Source organism: Marmota flaviventris, chromosome 6 (assembly GCF_047511675.1).
Source record: "Marmota flaviventris isolate mMarFla1 chromosome 6, mMarFla1.hap1, whole genome shotgun sequence".
NCBI lineage: Eukaryota > Metazoa > Chordata > Mammalia > Rodentia > Sciuridae > Marmota > Marmota flaviventris.
The window spans coordinates 149,763,020-149,779,711 of NC_092503.1; the positions used below are offsets into that span (position 1 = coordinate 149,763,020).

The 16,692-nt window shown below is 46.7% G+C and overlaps 1 protein-coding gene across 10 annotated transcripts in view; it reads right to left on the minus strand.

Moving 5' to 3' along the window:
- The window catches only part of Atxn1 (ataxin 1), a 390,275-nt gene that overhangs the window by 138,495 nt on the left and 235,088 nt on the right, over positions 1–16,692 (minus strand). For all 10 annotated transcript variants that reach the window (XM_071613712.1, XM_027948164.3, XM_071613705.1 and 7 more), the window contains one exon: positions 15,238–15,364. The gene's annotated coding sequence lies outside the window, so the exon portion shown is untranslated. The remainder of the gene's footprint in view (positions 1–15,237; positions 15,365–16,692) is intronic.

The window sequence follows — 16,692 nt, forward strand, 5'->3', positions numbered from 1 at the left end:
TTTGCATTTTAATAGAAATCAAGCTGCTGCTTTGGGTTGCTGTAGGAGAACTGCTACCGTTAGCATTTCTCAGACATCAGGAAGAGGTTGGCAGGGAAGTTACTTCAAATAACACCTAGAGTCGCGACATTAAAAAGGGGTCAGATAAGTCAGGTGTATGACTCCTTCCAGCATCTGCACCTAGCAAAGACAAAAAAGAAAGCTGGCAGAGGGACCCAGGGAGAGATCTGCACACCCATGTTCACAGCAGTATTATTCAACATAACCCAAAGATGGATGCCACCCATATGGCCATTATAGACAAATGGACAAGCAAAATGTGGTCTATCCATACCATGGAATATTACTCAACCTTAAAAAGAAAGGCTATTCTGATATGTGCCGCAACACAGATGAGACTTGAGAACATTGCGCTAAGTGAAATAGGACAGTCACCTAAAAACAAGGACTGTGTGATCCCACTCCTGGGAGGTGTGTAGAATAGTCAAAATTACACAGGTAGGCAAAGTAGAAAGGAGGTCACCAGGGGCTGGCAAGGGCAGGAGGGGGAGGTGCTTCACAAGTCTCGATTGTTTTGCAGGAAGAACGGAGGTCTGCAGGTAGACAGATGAAGGGCAATCCGACATCACGAGTGCGACTAATATTCTAAGCTGTATGCTTAAAACAACAGACAGCCAGGTGCAGTGGCAGATGCCTGTTATCCCAGTGGCTCGGGAGGCTGAGGCAGAAAGATCCCGAGTTCAAAGCCACCCTCAGCAATTTAGTGAGGCCTCATCTCAAAATAAAATATAAAAGAAAAAGGGGGCTGGGATGTGGCTCGGTGGTTAAGCACCTATGCTCAATCCCTAGAACAAAACAAAAAAACCCACGATGGACATAAGTAAAATACACATAACAAAATTTATTGGGAACAAATTTGTCAAAATATAGTTGGTGAACTATGCCGTAACTTCAAAACTCAAGTCAAAGTTACTTGACTTGACACTATTTAGTTTTTTGACATGGAAAGTGACTATTCAGAAGCCAGATGGACAGCATGCCTTGATAGGATAGATAGGGACCTTGCCTAATATGTTGGAAGAAAGATCTCCCCCAGGACAACTGAAATTTTGTCACTTAAATTTCAATTCCATTCCCCCAGCTCTTGCAAAATGAAGCTAACCTTATTAATGTTAGGGTCTTTCCATAAGGCTATGTTTTTCTCCCTAGGCCAATCCAACACACATAGTGGTGTGGGGCATTTGTAAGAGAAAGATTCAAGCAGACAGGGAGAAGAGGGCGACTGGTCACTAGAGGGATGGGCGGGAATGGCTGAAATCAAACTGCCTGCTGTGAACTTCTCCCACCCCACAGATGACCTTTGATACAAGCCCTGCTCTGCTTTCTCATCCCAACACTCTCCCTTTTAACGATAAGACTCCTAGCCATTAAAACCAGTCACGACTCAAAGCTTGAAAAGGATTTTTATCAGAAGATGAACACGTTTCCCACTAAATAATTTCCAACCACGATGGTGTAATTTCATCACAGAAACAAATTTTGAATTTTCAGTTTCATGAGCTGAAATATGTGAATAATTTAAGACCGAGATGGAATAAATAAACATAGATGCCTTAGAGCTTAGCTCCGCACGTCTGAGTTTGCTGTAGTGAGTCAGTAGGTTGGAAGAAATCTAGACGCACCAAAGATGTAACATAGGACAGACGAATTGGATCAGAAGGGCTTTAATGTCCAGATAAACCATAGCCCACAACCATGACTTTTTGCCCATATCAGAGGGGACTGGACGGCCAGCTGACTGCAATACTGTGGTCACTGGAGCTGACCGCCTCCCTGTGGCTGGACAGTCTTTGGTAGAACACATCAGGGGTGTACGCTCAATGCAGAGATCACTCTTCCATGCTCCAAAGAGCCACACACGAGTGAGCAAAGGAGACAGACTGTGGTGTTAGAGCCAGGTAATTTGCACAAAAGGGTGAGACAGAGACCCTAATCTGAATGGGGCAGGCTATCTTCCTTTGGAAGGTACTCAGAGCACTAGACAGTGACTACTTCATCAGCCTCCATGCCGTCTGTCACACCCTAGGATATGGCTGTCCCAACCAAGGAGGTGATCAAACATAGCTGGGGGGGGGGGTGGAGAAAAAAGTCCCACTCTTCCAGACTTAAGTGTATTAAAGTTTCTAAAAGGGTCAACAACAGGAGGTAGTTCTGATCCAGACATGACTTTAGTTCTACAGCTGCGTCTCTTGGGGCTTCGTGTGGGTGCAGGGCTTCAGGGACCGGAGAGCGCAGGTGAGTAAGAGCAGCAGCCGGCAAGACTCGGGGAAGGGAGTCTTCTGCAGGTGGCAGAGTCCGGGCACCTGCGTCCCCACCCTGCTTCCTAAAATAAGAAAACTATTTTTCTCCTCTATACTCCACATACTCTAGAACAGACTGGCTCCATATTTAAAAAGTATTACTTCTGTTAATGCTTGATATGCCACGTCACATAAGGTCATGTGTCTGTTGTGGGTGAGGGAAGACATGGCATTAGGGACGTCTCTAATCACCTCTGATGCTGAGCTCATTCCTTCATCTGGGACTTGTTCCATACTCTCTTCTGGAAGCCAGACCAGATTGAGCTCAGCAAACCATATCTCCCTCGCAGTATAGAATGCAATGACTCAATGTTTATGCAAAGATCCGCTATTAAAGCAAATAAGCAGAATCAGGAATTCCAAAACACGCCGTGTTTTCATTTCCATCTCACATGAGTATGGAGCTCGCCAAATTTGGGCACTTGGAATTATGAGGTCCCCTACCGCACATTTCTTCATCAGGCCTCCACATAATTGTCTAACCAAAGCTCTGATAAAAAAATATCTAAAATGTTTCTCAGCATCAAACAAAGGTCTGTCAGCTCTGGCCATGCCCTGGAGTTTCCAAACCCTCTCCTGTCCTCCAGGATACACCCCATTCAATTAGCAGGGCCTGGTGACCACACTGTAGGCAGAGGGCTGAGCCACCAGCCCCAAACCTATAGAGCAGTTCCTCTGCCCAAGTTTAACAGACGCTCCCATCAGAGCCTGCAAGATGAAGAGCCGATACGGCCATGTGTGTCTCTCAAGGGAGTTTGGTTTTAGAAAAGGCTGTTCAAAGTCTAAGTGGAGAAGATGTGGGAATGCAAGCTCCTCAAGTGGCCCATCTGCCCCCAGAAGATTGTCTGGATTCTTAGCCTCCTTTCTTGTCTCCTTACCCTCTTAGACCTAGGGAAGGCGTTCTTCCAGACAAAGTGCAGGAATTGGATGCCCTCTCCAGCAACCTGTGCCAGCCTGTCTGGACTCTGTTGGGTTTGGTTTTTTTTTTTCCTAACTGGGGATTGAACTCGGGGACACTCGACCACTGAGCCACATTCCCAGTCCTATTTTGTATTTTATTTAGAGACAGGGTCTCACTGAGTTGCTTAGTACCTTGCTGTTGCCGAGGCTGGCTTTGAACTTATGATCCTCCTGCCTCAGCCTCCTGAGCCGCTGGGGTTACAGGCATGGGCCACTACACCTGGCCTTCTCCTTTTTTTTTAATTAAAAAAAAAAATCAGCAAGAAAACATGGCCAGTTATCATCTTCTTAATGCACATTTTGACACCCCTTCCTTTTTTCTCTCTCTAGAGACAGCCCTTGCCGCAGGTGATTTATAGCCCAGGGCTGAAAGTACCCTGATATTCCCACCAACATCATGCAGTTTCAGGCACAACAAACTGGTCCCCAGCTGAACTGGTGAAAACCACAGATCTCACTCTCGGTCACACTAATTTTGTGAATTGAAACTATTTTAGTTTTTTTCTTTTAAAGAGTGAGACTTTGAAAGGTCAAAATTGGAAGTTTATGGGTGAGCACCGGTCAGGGCCCCAGGGGACACCACCTGTTTTGAGGTCAAGAGGAAAGACACATTGGAAGGAGGAGGAGCCTCTTGCTGGTGACTCTGCCTATTTCCAAGGGGACTTTGTTTTCGAGAGTGGCCTTGAACCAGCCCTTGGCAGCACTGGTTAGAATCCACAACGCACAGGAGTCTGAGAGGATCCACGGGAAGGTAATGTCATGAACACGGACAGCCGTGGCCGAGCCCCCCCAACCTGCTCCAAGTTCTCCCCCAGATTCCAATAGGACAGGCTCATGACCTCACCTTCAAGTCTTCTACTGGACCTTTGAGGGCCTCTGACCTCTTATCTGGTCAGGCTGTTTGGAAAGCACTCAGCTCTGAACCGCCCCCCGGTCCTAGCATCTCTGTCTGCTCCTGGCCATCCCTGGGACATCTCTCTGGAAGCTTCCCTAAAAGGTCAAGGCTCACAAGTGCTGTTAGGCTTTTGCCTAACACATTTCTGTGTCACCACATTTCTGTGTCTTATTGGTCATGACAACACCCTGCTTAAAATCCTTCAGCAACTTCTCTCCTGTCTTGCAGATGGACTCCAAACTCCTCAGGAGAGCTGACTGAACGGACACTTGGTGACCCGCCCCTTCTCTTGACATTCATCCCAAGCTCTATTCCAGCCATCCTGAACTACTTCTAGTTTTTCAACGGGCCACGTCCTCTCCCCTCTGAGCTCTGCACAGGTTGTCCTTCACGTGACGGGACCTGGAGATTCCCCACCCCCTCGAATTAGGTCCATTAGGCAATTGGCTGTGGCCAAAGAGAAATCAGCAACTGTCTTGCAAGCAGAGAGCTGAAAAATCACTGTGCCCAGGGGTCTGCCCTACTTCGTGCTCTTGGGGGCCCTGAGACAACAGGGTGATGAAGCTCACACTGGCTGACCAGAGGGCAGGAGACGGTCAGCAGACAGTTACATAATCTTCCCAACAGAAGCTTCCCCATCTCTTGGGCCAACCATCCTTCCAACAGCTGTGAGTGAGGCCATCCTAGATTAGCCAGGCCCAGAGAAGCTGGCCCAGACCACAACAGCCCAGGTGACCCAAGGAATCCTAGGAAATCTGCTCATTGTTTTAAACTGCTAAACATTGGATTGGCTTGTTACACAGTATATGCTAACTGATACGAACTTCCGGTTTTCTACTTAGCACCGACTCATTCTTCAGGTCTGAGGACAAAGGCCGCCCTGATTCCAGAAGATGCCACACACTGGTTTGTATCCATGGCATCCTGTGGGTACCACTGGCAGAAGAGTGGCCGTGAGTAAAGGAGTTGTCTATCTTCCCATCTCTCTGCCCAGGGCTGGGAAGTTCCTTCAGCTGTTGTGGACGCCTGGCCTGCCACCCACGCTCTGTAAATATCTGCTCAAAGAAGACAGAAGGATGCAGATATCCATCTTTGGGATTTTCTTTATTCAACTTCAAAGAATCAGACCAGATACTTTTTACCTGTCTCCACCTAGACAGAGTAACTACCCAACATAGACTGTAATGCTTTTTTTTTTTTTTTTTTTGAGAGTGCAACTCATAGTAATAGCCCGTGGGAATCTCCCTATGCTTTTTATAGATGAGACCATATCTTCCAAATTCACTGTGCCTTTCAGTTTGACTAATATTTAAAAATTCACCTAAAATTCCAAGGTCCTCATCGTGCACATGTGGATATACTGAAACGCATCATCACCTTCGCTATCAGGATGGTTGCGTATGTTGAAGAAGCAGAAGGCCTCGACGCAGAACCACATTCACTGACAGCATAATGTCAATGACAGTTCCTGGAAGCCTATTACACAGGAAACGTCTCCACGGCCGACACCAGCCAGCTTCAACAGTTCGCTGCAGCAACACATCACGGTGCATTTTGTTTTTGAGGAATTTAGCATCATAACAGCATCCTAGCTGCCACAGCTACCAGGGAGCAATCTCTGGGATAAGTGCCCACATCTCACTTCATTCTCTCAACAATCTTTCAGGGCAGATTGTTCACCACTATTTTACAGATAAGGTAAATAAGGCTCAGAGAAGTTGGACAATTTTTCCAACAGCACACAGCTAATGAGCAGCAGGTCTAGAATTTTAATCTAGATGTTATTCCAAAAGCTGCTTATTTGGATTAATATCTTTACATCTGAGGCTGTAAAGTGGTGGGAAAATTATTTTCCTTTGTAAGACAAGGAAATAGAGCCAGAGAGGAAGAAAGTAGCTTGCTCTGCGTCTCATAGGGTAGGGTTGGGGAGAGAGCCTTGGTTTCCATTCTTAGCCCGGTGCCTGTGCTGTGGACAAAGCCCAAGGTGTCCCCATCTTCTGCTTAGTTGTTTTCTTTTATGGGTACCAGGGATTGAACTTGGGGGCACATGACCACTGAGTCACATCCCAGCTCTATATTGTATTTTATTTAGAGACAGGGTCTCACTGAGTTGCTCAGCACCTCATTTTTGTTGAGGTTGGCTTTGAACTTGTGATCCTCCTGCCTCAGCCTCCAGAGCCACTGGGATTTCAGGTGTGTGCCACCACGCCCAGCCTGCTTAGTTATTAATATTTTGATTCATCTCTCCCCCAGACATCTACAATGACTAACTCAGGGAGGAGAGGGAACAGGTTCCCTCTGCTGCAGGTGTGCTCCCAACTATTGGATATTGAGAAACCCAGATTGTGAAAAGCCTGAAGTTCATGAGACCTAACTGGGTGACCACCCACTCTACCCAATTTCCTTAAGGAGGAACCATAAAGCTAGGCACAGTGGTGAATGCCTTTAATCCCAGCAGTTCAGGAGGCTGAGGTCTCCTGAACTGGCCCCATTTCTGCTATTGGGGGTGGTGGTGGCGAGAATTGATCAAGTACATATAGGTGCTGCAGATGCTCAGAACATCCCGCTGCCCCCCCCCACCCCCACGGTGCCCCTCCACTCCATACCCCCAACCACAGTCACTTGCACGTGGCCAAGTCCGGTCATTCAGTGGGGAAAATAACAAATACTGAGACCACAAAACTTATTAATGAAGGGAAAGGCGATATGTATTCCACATCATCTGTGGGTCTCCAATGCTCTGGGGACTTCCCTGCCAAAGGTAATCCTTGTTCCTCATCTCTTGCAAAGATCCACTTTGGGTCTGTCTGTGAAAAACGCCTTGACATCTCCCCGCCAACACAGACGCATCCCCGTGGGGGAATGTCAGCTGGCTCCATTGCCTGGGGACTTCCACAAGGAAGTGGTTATGGGATAAACCCCCAGAGACATTCCATGTCACCTGACTGGACTGCCCCATTTTAGACTAGACCTAGACAGGGCCACCTAGGCTGGGGACATTAAGATGTATTCCTCAATACTTCTATGCTCTTTTGGATCTAAACCAAAAAAGTGGTGGAATTAGTCATTCATTGCCAATTCAGTGCCAATTCAGGGTGGCATCTGGGCAGAAGGAGAGCTTTTAAAAAGCAGCACAAGGTGAGCAGTGTTCGCTCCCATGCTGGGCGCAGGGATCGATGACAGAGCCCAGCAAGAGCGCTCTGGATACACCGGCTGCTTTCAGGTCAGACCTGGAGCCAGGAAGAGGAGCCAAGACCGGCTGCCAGGGCGCTCCCCTTCACCTGCCTTCTCCTGACCTCCGAGACCTCCCCAACGTCGACTCGCACCCCCAGCTCTGAATGCCAGTGGTGATAAGCCAGAACGTCAACCCGATTCACAAGAAAAACACGACAGCATCGAATGTTCTGAGAGCACCCAGCAGCCCGGCCAGGCGTCCCCACATCCCGCGGTGACCATCCCCTGGGGAATCTGTCATTCTCTGTGGGATGCTCTCTGGGCCAGACCAGGTGGCCCGTGATCCTCAGGGACAGCCTCTCCCTGGAGCCTGCCCAGATGAGGGAGATGGAAAATCCTCTTTGAGCAAGGAGACTGCCCTCTCCCCGTGACCCTCTCAAGGCCACCCACTGCCACTCCCTCATTCGCCTTTTGGGAAGTGCCAGCCGTCGGGTTGCTAGGACAACTGGCATCGCGGCTGAGGCCCAGAAATAGATCGTCAGCAGAGCTGGGAACCTGCATTGCAAACTCCAGTGACAGCAATGAGACACCAGTTGGCAGTGAATCTGTCCCTGAAAGGGAGTGACAGAGTAACGTTACCCAGGGGGTGGCTCTGATATAGTATCCTGGGCTAGATGTGGTGTTGGTCACAGAGAAGGGGCCACAAACTAGCTTAAGACAGAGGCTGAGTGACTATGAAATCACGTGAGCCCACAGATAAACTGTGTGTCCATTGGCTGCTGCTTATTAGTCTGGGAGGGGGAGGGAGCAGGTGAGGGGAGGGGGAGCTTTTCCATAAGCAGAACTGTGACAGCCAGAAACAGGTAGAGCAGCACCTGAGATTGCTAAAGGACAAAACATCCATTTGTACAAGCAATAGCTGCCCCCTTTCCACCAATGGCATCCTGCTCCTATATCCCCATTTCTTGGGGAACAAAGAAAAGGTGAAAGAGTCTGGAAAACTAGGGCCTGCCATGGTAGAACAATAATAATCTTGGCACCCGGTTCTCTCTGTGCTGCAGGGTAAGTTCACAACACTTACAACAGGCAGCAACTCACAGGAGCCCCAGGCATTAAGACAACCTAACCCAGTGCTGGATTTGAGCCCTGGAGAAATTTTTTTTTTTTTTTAAATTCTATGCAAGTTACAAAGGCTTAAGAAGAAAAGCAGCAAGATGAAATGGGAAGCCAACCTCGAAAGCGTTTTAGAAGTTCTTTCAGCAAGGGCATTTTTATTTCTAGATGTGCAAGGTAAGGGGTGCCGGTGTTGGAAACTGGCTGAGGTTTGGATGGAAATAGGTAATACCCACAGCCTAGTACCGGTGTTGGGGGTCCAGGAGCAGATCCTGTCAGCACCGCCAGCCAATCCCATCCCAGTGCCAGCCACTCCAGACTAGAAGGAAGACATTTCTTGAGAGCGTGTGTATAAACGTACTGGGAAAGAAGTGGAATTTAAGTGGAATTTAAGTAGAAATGAGTTAAGAGTCCAAACAGCATGAGCACAAGAATTTGCCCGAGTTTCCAAAATGAAAGATTCTGGAAACAGACTGCCATTTATGTCTCATTTACATTTCTGTTCTGGGCAATGCTACTGAAGTGAATTGTTTCAGGTAGGGAAAAAGAATGGTTTAGAAAAACTAGCTTTCGCCAAAATAGTTTTCAAACAGCTGCTACCTCACCTATAAAGTGTTTTGTACTTGTTAGAAATTACTTTTGCTAAATTATGTAATATACTCATTCAGGTGTCTGCAAAAGGTCAACGTAATCCTCAGGACTGAGGGAAGATGCATTAATTCTTTTAAGCAGAGACTCCACTGTGTAGCAATCTGTCACATGGTACCACTGGAAATTTAAAATAAATATAGGTTGAGGGAGTGACTGAGTGATATTTGGTATAAAAATTGATCATTTAAAAAAATTAAAAATCTGGATAGTTTGGCAGGGAGCATACTGGGGGTTGAACCAGGGACACTCAACCACTGAGCCACATCCCCAGCCCTATTTTTTTGTATTTTATTTAGAGACAGAGTCTCACTGAGTTGCTTAGTGCCTCACTGTTGCCGAGGTTGGCTTTGAGCTCATGATCCTCCTGTCTCAGCCTCCTGAGCCGCTGGGATTACAGGTGTGCACCACTGTGCCTGGCAAAAAAGTCTGGATAGTTTTTAAAAACACGAAATTTTCTATTTGTCTCTTTGCACTAGTCCTGAGAATTTATTTCCTGTGAGAACCAATGGGTTCCGTCTCTATGGCTAAACAATGTTTAGTTCCTATTTGTGCCTGATCTTTCCTGCGAAGTCAGCAGAGGAGGAACAAACAACTTTTAGAGGGATGATGAACCTTCCTGATGTGCTCTGGTGCACTAGATGCAAATGTCTGCCCTCGTGACCCTATGACACAGAACAGAGGCACCCGTGAGCTGACCCCAGCACAGGAATTAGCGGCCCTCTCCCTTGAGGGCTTCACACTTCCATTCCAGGAAGAACCACCACCCGCCACCCACCACCCGCCACCATTCCTGCCCTTCCTTCTTGGGAGGGTCCAGTTCCTGATGCTCCACTTGAGAAGTGCAGCCTTTTCATTAAAGGGTCCCAGTTTGGGCTTCAACTTTTACACATGAAGAAATAAAACAATCATAAATTAGGTCCAGGGGCACATGCCTGTCATCCCAGCTACTCAGGAGGCTGAGGCAGGAGGGTCACAAGGTCCAGGCCAGCTGGGCAACTTCACGAGACCCTGTGTCAAAATAAAAAATTAAAAAGGCTGGTGTAGCTCACTGGTAGAGGACCCCTCTTAGTTCGTTTCCTAGTACTGGAAAAAAAATCTGGTTTAATTCTCAGTGTCACAAAAATAAAATTAAAAAAAAAAAAAGAAAATGGAAACTAAAAAGCTGAGGATATCATTCAATGGTAGAGAATCACTAGGTTCAATCCCCAGTACCACACACACAAGTGCAAGAGGATAGAAAGTAATCCTAAAGAAAACAGAGCCCCTGTCCTACAAATCCCCATGTGTGTCTGTCAGTGGTAAAACCACAGAACTTCTGAAGGAAAGAAATTTCCGGTTCGAGGTCTCATGTACCCAGACACAGCAGCAGTCAAATCAAAGACAGTTTTCCGCCTGCGGAGTGGGTTGAAATCCCATCTCTGCAGGAGGCCCGATTTCTGAGCTCAGCAGGCTTTGAAATCATCCCTGAAAACCTGCCTCTGAGGAATCTCACCCGTCACCCCTGCAGTACTCCAGACCCCGCCGCAGGGCACAACCCCCTGCAGCGCTCCTAGGGTTCAACCCCGGGACAGGACACGCAGATGACCCGCCACTGTATCCCCAGTGGCATGGAGCATGCCAGGCACAGGGTCTTTAATAAACGTTACTTACTTACGAGGTGAACTCTAAACCTCAGGGGGACACAGGGACCGTGTGCTGAGAGCTACTCAGCTGCCCCAGGGTGCAGCTCATTTTTGTGCCCACAGAACACAAATGGGTCAGGAGTGCCACGAACTTTCCCTTCCACAACTTTTGGCCATTCTGAGCATTTTCCTTCTACTCCTGGGAGGCTGGGAGGCTGGGGAAGGGGAGGCGGAGGGGAAGGGTGGCCTGGGCTATTCTCCAGGCCGTCTCTGCCCGTCTCCCCAGGACCATCTGCCTCCTGCACACAGGGTCAATCATTCTGAAGTGTGGGTGGGGGATCCCCAAACACACAAAATTCCAGACACCTTTATGCTCACTGTCCTCAAAAGTAACGTGGGATTCTGCCTCACCGAGAAGACTTTGTCAATGTCCCCTCACACACCACCAGACTCGGGTGTCATTTGCACTTGAGTGCTATTTGCTCATCCCGAGTTGTGCCCTGGAGTGGACTGGCACGTCATCCTGACACTTTCTCTAGGGTCTCAGTTCCTGGGTCCATGCAGCACTTGGGGCTCAGCCCCACTTTAGGAATAAACGGGACTATAAACAGTGATGCACTGCTACCATCCTAAGGGACAGACGTGCCACTGTCCACAGAACACCAGGGCAGGCCGCACGCAAACAAGAGACCATGAACCACTCAAGTGGAAACGGGCAGGAAATACACCCAGTGCAGAGCTTTTAAAAAGGTACCAGAAAATCCCCAAACTCTATTGATAGTTCCATAAAACTTTTTTTCTTTTTTAAGCAAATGGCTTCCTCCCCCACATTTCCTTACACACATGACCGAAATTTAGCATCTAATTCACAGGAAAAGAAAGTAGACTGGCCTCTCCCTGCCTACCTCTATCCTTAAGCTGCTACCAGATTCAACTAGTGCTGCTCAGAAAGGGGTTTATGATCCTTTTCCTCATGGCTGGGGCTACCCAGGAGAAGCCTAGGGACACAATAACTCCATCCTTAGACAATCACGCAACAAATATTTACTGAAGGCAGAGCAGGTCCTCAGGGGCCAAAGACTTGCCAGGGAATTAAAAAAATAACAAAACCCCAAAACACACCCTTGCTTTTACAGAGCCTGCTAGTTCGGGAGACTGGTGACTCACATGGCTATATGATATGTAAAGTGCTTAAGAGGAAAAAAAGACCAGGCCAGAGGAAGGGGGAGGGCTGGGGTAAAGGCCACTTTACATAGGCCAGGAAGGTGACCTGAGAAGTCCTACTTCGGGAAACAGACTCTTAGGCAATAAACATAGACCACAGTCTCCTTGGTCATACACTAAATATACCAAAGGTAGAGGCCAATTTAGAAAAGTTATGTTCCAGAGTACCTCCTGGGCAGGGGAAGACTGGCAGCGGCAGAGCACCTGGCCAGCACATGTGAGGCCCTGGGTTCCATCCCTAGCGTGCACGCACATGCGCATACATACACACATGCACACATACATACACAAGTGGTTCAGTTTTCAAAATAACTAATGAGGGAAGATCCTCAATTGCAACAGCCTAAAGTAGATTCTTCAAAAGCTCTCAGGTGAATTCCTCTGAATGGTCATATGGTACCTGAGGGTCTTGTAGAAAGACTTTGATGGACATAGATCTAATAATATTTTATATATATATATATATATATATATATATATATATATATACACACACACACACACACACACACACATATATATACATATACACACACACACACACACATATATTTCTATAAGGCTGGCTGTAGTCAATACATTAACAGCAGTTGTAAATGAAGTTATTTTTTAGGAGTCACAGATGTCAACATGAGGGTGCAGGGTGCCTCAGAGACTGTCACTTTATGCAGATGGGGACAGGCCTCAGTTTCCTCATGTTGCCCAGCATAGAATGGGTCCCCGGGGCCACAGTGAGACCAAGGTTCTAAGCTAAACTACAGCGTCATGCGTGAAACCCAGGCGTTCCGACTCCAGTTCTCACGGCCACTCTCATATAAGACACAGCCTCTTGAGCTGGGTAATTAGGCAGAGTAAGGGTAATGCATGAGCCGTGGTGACCCGCAGGGACACCAGGATGGAGCCGCTCGTTGCAACAGCTGCTGTGAGAATGACACTCATATACCCATGCCCGGTCCACGTGTAAACACAGGTTCTTTGAAAATCACCTGCCTTCCCTATCATAAGTCCACTCCACGGCACAGGCCTCAGGGGACCTGGGACACCAAAACCAGTGTGAAACAGAAACAGTGTTGTAAAAATGGACCAAGATTTGCTAAGAAAACTGGGAACCTCCCTCTCAACACGAGCAATGCAGTTTTGAAGAGAAAGTCAAGTGTAAGGACTTAGAATTTTTTTCCTCTCTCTCAACACACTCCACTTGCAGAAGGATTTTAAAATGACCAAGTCGGCCATGTGGCATCCTAAAGTTTACACTTCAGAGCTTTAAAAACCTCAGTGTCTGAGGTCTGGCATGAATGCTTCATAGTAATGGTTTAAACACACATGCACACACACACACACACACACACACACACACACTATTTGAAACAAACTATCTTGACTATAGTAACTGCACTGCTCATTTAAATGGAGCCTGAGCAGGCTGGGGTGGTGCACGCCTGCAATTCCACTACTTGGGAGGCTGAGGCAGGAGGATCACAAGTTTGAGGCTAGAATGGGCAATTTAGCAAAACCCTGTCTCAAAATAAAAAAAATTAAGAGCTGGGGATGTAGCTCAGTGATAGAACATCCCTGAGTTCAATCCTCAGTATATATGTGTGAAATGGGTAGATCAATATATGAAAAACAGAACCTGAAACCTAGAGCACTATTCCACAAGATATTTGCTTTCCAGGAAAATGACACCTTTTAAATAAATAAATAAATAAATAAATCACCATTCTAACAATTACCTGATTGCAAAGAATTTCTGGTAAAACACCCTAACACCCCAATCCAATAGGAGTACAAATTATTTTTTGATAGGGATAGAAACCGTTGTAGAGAGAGATTTTTCTGGTAAGTAAAGAAGTTCTGCCCCTGATGGGGACTGCAGGCCAAGATGGTGGCTGCTAAATGAACAGGAGTACACAGCAACCTACAGACTCACAGAACACCACTGCTGGGGGGTTAGCGACTTCTTGCCCAAGGTCACTGATGGCAGGACGACCATCTGCCCCTTGGAACCAAGGTGATCATCTCGTGAAACAGACGTACACTAAAACTTCAGCATGTCGACTATGAGGCGTGGGGAAAATTTAGTAACCTCATTTTCATATTGCTATTTAACCCTGAGGAAATATGGATACATATACATATTTTAATACTAATATTTAAAAACCCATGAAATAAAAACATCTAGTGGGAACTTCTCAATGACCATACTTTTACTTCCTGATACGTGCTGCATCCAGCTCTTTTAGGCAACTGAACAATAGGTGATGAACTGAAAAGATATTCTGGTTACATTAAGAAATTAAAAACATATGCACATAATATTAAAAATACACAGATTACAAAAGTATGCATACAAACACACCAAAACCAAGTTGAAATTGGCCCTTCATCTTCTAAAATTTTAAGGTAATATAATTTCCTCTCTGTCAGGGTGTTCACTGACCATCCTGGGTTTCCTGCAGTGGTATTCTTTCCTGCTCAACACTCTGCTAAACATTTTTTTTTTTTTTTTAACAACACAGTCTCACAATGAGTTGAAATCTCCAAAAAGTAGCAACAAAGTAGCAAGTGAGCCCCTTGAAGTTCCTCCTGGGTCATCTCAGCATTACTTAATATTAAAACTTGTCATGAGCCATCAGCTGTCACACAGTACTTATTTACTAATCTCAAAATCTGAAACCCAGTAACTTGATGAAATCCAGGAAATCAACTAATTATGAATAAGAGAAGCACCCAACAGAACTGCTCATCTTTGCACACCTCAAGATGTTCAAAGCCAGAAGGAAAAGAAAAAAAAAAAAAAAAAAAAAAAACACCTCTTCAGGCCAAAACTTCATATGAAACCTAGAATTATGGTTGGTTGGAAATCCTGGTTGCTGCTAAGCCTCGGCCTATTCATCAACCTAAAAGAACTGCCATAACTCAGTCTAAGGAGGCGACTTTGATCCTATCTGGCTGTACCAGTAGGCAGGGCGTTCCCACAATGAAAGAATCATTGTATTCTACTTTTATTCTAGAAGGAGATAACGAGCAGAGCTGCACAGAAACCGAGAGAAAGGCAAGTTCACGACAAATACAAACAGAACCTCCTAAAAAAAAAAAAAAGTCAGCAAAGGAATTAATTGGATGATCACCTAGCCTCCTGCTAATACCCCTTCATCACCCTGGCTCAGCTGCAGCGGTGATTCACAAATCCTCCGCAGGCAGGCCCCTGCAGAGGCTGCTGTCCTTATTAACTTACAACATTCACTGCGCACTGTTCCCAGGGAGCCTTGGCCTGTTCTCCAGCATGGAGCCTCCCCAGGGAAGCTGGAGGTCTCCAAGCTCCGACGTGGTCTTCCTTGTGTTCACAGAGGGATGAGAGACACCTGGCATGGAACAGACCAAAGAGAAACAGGTAAATTCATCATCAAATCACACCTTATCTCAACAAATGAGGTTCGCTGATCCATTAGACTAAATGGGCATTCACCAACAACCCTTTTCCAGTATTCCTAAAATCAAAACCAAAAAAACCAGTATTTTTGTGCTTGCCCCAGGAGACACAAGAAGGCACAGCCATCTTTTTTTTTTTCCCTTCCCCACCCTGTTCCATAAAATTGGAGGCAATTTTGGGAGACTTCACACACAATCCTGCAATCCTGGATGAGATGCAAACTTGCAAAACGTCATCAAAATAAACCCCTTAGGGCTGGGGTGTAGCTCCGTGGTAGAGGGCTTGCCTAGATGCACAGGGAAGGCCCTGGGTTCCATCCCCAGCCCTGCAAAAATAACGACAATCAAAACCCCAAAATAAGTCACTTGATTTTGCTCTCTGCAAACGGGAGCGAGGACTATCCCCTTTTACCATTTCCATACCTCGTTGGGTTTGGGGGACGAACAATAAGATCACTTTCGCAAAGCACTCACAGTTCCTGAGGAGACGGGCTCGAAGGGAGTGCCAAGTGTTATTAGTGGTCACAAGCCTGTTACGGAGCTTGGAGCCAGACTGTAATAGCCAGCTCTGGCCAAGCACCAACAGTCAGCCCTCCCTGAAGCACCCAAATGTGCTGGGTGCCAGGCAGAAGAGAAAGGACAGGCATGGGACAGGAAGCTCAGGGGATGAGAGCATGGGGGGGCAGGGGGCGTGGGGCACACTTATTTGGTACAGACCACAGATTTGCAGTGTTTCACACACTGAATGTTTTCGGGGCTCTGAAATTTTCCAGTTGGCCGTCTGTCTGCCTTCCCACCCCTGCCCTAGGATGACAGTCACACACAGAGGTGGTACACCAAGGCCCGTCTGGAAAAGGAACTGTGCAAGGTTTGTGGCTTTTAATGAAAAGACCTATTCCTAGGCTAATCATGAATATATTTTCTGCACCTGGAGTCCTTGCCCCACCACCCCTCTTTGAGGCGGACTCAGGAACAGCTGCTCCCAGGCCAGTATCAAGCTATTTTGACTTATGTACCCTTGAGAAGCATAGTTGAGGGACAGGAATTTACATTAGTAGCTTCAGGGAGTGATGAAAAACACAGAATTTAAGTGTCACACTAGGATCTGTCTGCTTCTGTATAAATCACCCACAAGCACCAGTCAGGTTTTTCCTTTCAAAGTCATGAATGTGTATTGAACACAGGTGGGAGATGCCATTTAGCATCATGGGTACAAGAAGCCATATTTCCAGGAGGGGGAAAAAAAACAGATCATATACAC